The following is a 4,338-nucleotide window of genomic DNA, read 5'->3' as shown; positions in this document are numbered from 1 at the left end:
CATTTGGAGATGATGTCGGACCAGTTTCCAACTGAAAGGTCAAAGGTGGCTTTTGTGGTCAGCCTTCTGTCTGGGAAAGCCCTGTCATGGGCCACACCGCTCTGGGACCGTAATGATCCTGTCACTGCCTCTGTACACTCTTTCTTCACGGAGATTCAAAGTGTCTTCGAGGAACTTGCCCGAGCCTCTTCTGCCGAGGCTGCCCTGCTGAACCTGGTCCAGGGTAATTCTTCTGTTGGCGAGTACGCCATCCAATTCCGTACTCTCGCCTCCAAATTGTCCTGGAATAACGAGGCCCTCTGCGCGACCTTTAAAAAAGGCCTATCCAGTAACATCAAAGATGTGCTGGCCGCACGAGAAATCCCTGCTAACCTGCATGAACTTATTCATCTGGCCACCCGCATTGACATGTGTTTTTCCGAAAGGCATCAGGAGCTCCGCCAGGATATGGACTTTGTTCGCACGAGGCGGTTTCTCTCCCCGGCTCCTCTCTCCTCTGGTCCGCTGCAATCCGTTCCTGTGCCTTCCGCCGTGGAGGCTATGCAAGTTGACCGGTCTCGCTTGACATCTCAAGAGAGGACACGACGCCGCATGGAGAACCTTTGCCTGTACTGTGCCGTTACCGAACATTTCTTGAAGGATTGTCCTATCCGACCTCGACGTCAGGAAAGACGTACGCTGACTCCGCACAAAGGTGAGACAGTCCTTGATGTGAACTCTGCTTCTCCACGTCTTACTGTGCCGGTGCGGATTTCTTCTTCTACCTTCAACAGGTTCAACATCCCAGTGACCAGTCTCGCCAGACCCCTCTACATCGCCTCTGTTAATAATGAAAGATTGGACTGTACTGTGCGTTACCGCACGGAACACCTCTTAATGTGCATCGGACCCCATCACGAAAAAATTGAATTTCTGGTCCTCTCTAACTGCACTTCGGAAATTCTTCTTGGATTACCGTGGCTTCAACGCCATTCCCGAACCCTCGATTGGACCACCGGGGAAATCAAGAACTGGGGTACTTCTTGCCACAAGGACTGTCTTAAGCCTGCTCCCTGTACTGTTAGTCAAGACCCTGTGGTTCCTCCGATATCTGGTCTCCCCAAGGCCTATCTGGATTATGCTGATGTTTTTTGCAAAAAACAAGCAGAGACTTTGCCTCCTCACAGGCCTTATGACTGTCCTATTGACCTCCTCCCTGGTACTACTCCACCCCGGGGCAGAATCTATCCTCTGTCTGCTCCGTAAACACAAGCTATGTCGGAGTACATCCAAGAGAATTTAAAAAAGTGGTTTATTCGCAAGTCTTCCTCCCCTGCCGGAGCTGGATTTTTTTTCGTTTCCAAAAAAGATGGCTCCCTACGTCCTTGCATTGATTACCACGGACTTAATAAAATCACTGTAAAAAAAACGCTATCCCCTACCTCTTATCTCGGAACTCTTTGACCAAGCTGGACTTAAGAGGTGCATATAATCTCATCCGCATCAGGGAGGGGGACGAGTGGAAGACCGCGTTTAACACCAGAGATTGACACTTTGAATATCTGGTTATGCCCTTTGGGCTTTGCAACGCCCCTGCCGTCTTCAAAGACTTTGTAAATGAAATTTTTCGTGATCTTCTATATACCTGTGTTGTGGTCTACCTGGACGATATTTTTATTTTTTCTGCTAACCTAGAAGAACACCGCCAGCATGTCCGCATGGTTCTTCAGAGACTTCGGGACAATCAATTATATGCCAAAATGGAAAAATGTCTCTTTGAATGTCAGTCTCTTCCCTTCCTAGGATACTTAGTCTCTGGCCAGGGACTACAAATGGACCCAGATAAACTATCAGCCGTATTGGATTGGCCACGCCCCTCCGGACTCCGTGCTATCCAACGTTTTTTGGGTTTGCCAATTATTACAGACAATTTATTCCGCACTTTTCCACTATTGTGGCTCCTATTGTGGCCCTAACCAAGAAAAACGCCAACCCTAAGTCCTGGCCTCCTCAAGCGGAAGACGCATTCAATCGTCTCAAGACTGCCTTTTCTTCTGCTCCCGTACTCTCCAGACCTGATCCATCTAAGCCCTTCTCGCTGGAGGTAGACGCCTCCTCGGTGGGAGCTGGAGCAGTACTCCTACAAAAAAAATTCTTCTGGGCATGCTGTTACTTGTGGTTTCTTTTCTAGGACTTTCTCTCCGGCGGAGAAAATTTACTCCATTGTGATCGAGAACTACTGGCCATAAAATTGTCGCTTGAGGAATGGAGGCACCTGCTGGAGGGATCCAAATATCCAGTTATTATATACATTGATCACAAGAATCTCTCTTATCTTCAGTCTGCCCAACGGCTGAACCCTCGCCAGGCTAGGTGGTCGTTGTTCTTTGCCCGTTTTAACTTTGAAATTCATTTTCGCCCTGCTGACAAGAACATTAGGGCTGACGCCCTCTCTCGTTCATCGGATGCCTCTGAAGTGGAATCTTCCCCGCAACACATTATTCCTCCGGACTGTCTGATCTCCACTTCTCCAGCCTCCATCAGACAAACTCCTCCAGGGAAGACCTTTGTCTCTCCACGCCAGCGCGTCAGGATTCTCAAGTGGGAACACTCCTCACACCTCGCAGGCCATGCTGGCATCAAAAAATCCATCCAGCTCATCTCTCGATTTTATTGGTGACCTACCCTGGAAGCTGATGTTGTTGATTTCGTGCAGGCTTGTACAGTCTGTGCCCGGGACAAGACCCCTCGTCAGAAGTCTGCTGGTCTCCTCCATCCTCTGCCTGTTCCTGAGCGACCATGGTCTCAGATTGGTATGGACTTTATTACTGACTTACCTTTATCCCATGGCAACACAGTTATTTTGGTTGTCGTTGATCGATTCTCCAAGATGGCACATTTTATCCCTCTTCCAGGTCTTCCTTCTGCGACTCAGTTGGCAAAACAATTTTTTATACACATTTTTCGCCTTCACGGGCTGCTCACGCATATTGTCTTGGATAGAGGCGTTCAATTTGTGTCTAAATTCTGGAGGGCCCTCTGTAATCAACATAAAATCTAATTAAACTTCTCGTCTTCTTATCATCCCCAATCCAATGGGCAAGAAGAAAGAATTAATCAGGTTCTGGGTGACTATTTGCGACATTTTGTTTCCTCCCGCCAAGATGACTGGGCCGATCTTCTACCATGGCCGAATTCTCGTACAATTTCAGAGTCTCTGAATCTTCCGCTAAATCCCCATTCTTCGTGGTGTACGGCCGTCACCCTCTTCCCCCCCTTCCCACTCCCATGCCCTCTGGTTTGCCCGCTGTTGATGAGGTGACTCGGGACTTCTCCACCATATGGAAAGAGACTCAAAAATCTCTCTTACAGGCTTCATCCCGGAAGAATAGAAAAACATGCCGATAGGAAAAGAAGAATTCCCCCCATTTTTTCTCCCGGAGACAAGGTATGGCTCTCCGCCAAGTATGTCCGCTTTCGTGTCCCCAGTTATAAACTGGGACCACGTTATCTTGGTCCTTTCAAAATCAAGTGCCAACTCAACCCTGTCTCTTACAAACTCCTTCTTCCTCCTTCTCTCCGTATTCCCAATGCTTTCCATGTCTCTCTCCTTAAACCACTCATCCTTAACCGCTTCTCTCCCAAAGTTGTTTCTCCCGCTCCAGTTCCGGGTCCTCTGACGTTTTTTCGGTGAAAGAAATTCTGGCATCCAAGACGGTCAGAGGTAAAAAAAAATTTTGGGTTGATTGGGAGAATTGCGGCCCAGAGGAGAGATCATGGGAACCTGAGGACAACATCCTGGACAAGAATCTTATCCTCAAATTCTGAGGTTCCAAAAAGAGGGGAGACCCAAGGGGGGGTACTGTTACGCCGAGCGCTCTGGGTCCCCGCTCCTCCCCGGAGCGCTCACAGCGTTCTCCTATTCGCAGCGCCCCGGTTAGACCTGCCGACAGGGTGCGCTGCGATAATGTTCCCAGCCGGAATGCGATTCGCGATGCGGGACGCGCCCGCTCGCGATGCACATCCCGACTCGCTTACCAGACCCGTTCCCCGTCTGTGCTGTCCCGGCGCGCGCGGCCCCACTCCTTAGGGCGCGCGCGCCGGGTCTTTGCGATTTAAAGGGCCGGTGCGCCACTGATTGGCGCATGAGGTTTTAATCAGTACCTTCACCTGTGCACTTCCCTACTTATACCTCACTTCCCTGCACTCCCTCGCCGGATCTTGTTGCCATTGTGCCAGTGAAAATGTGTTGTGTGTTCCTAGCCTGTGTTCCAGACCTCCTGCCGTTGCCCCTGACTACGATCCTTGCTGCCTGCCCTGACCTTCTGCTACGTCCGACCTTGCTCTTGTCTACTCCCT

This window comes from Hyla sarda, chromosome 8 (assembly GCF_029499605.1).
Source record: "Hyla sarda isolate aHylSar1 chromosome 8, aHylSar1.hap1, whole genome shotgun sequence".
Lineage (NCBI taxonomy): Eukaryota > Metazoa > Chordata > Amphibia > Anura > Hylidae > Hyla > Hyla sarda.
Note: the sequence above shows the minus strand (reverse complement) of the source record.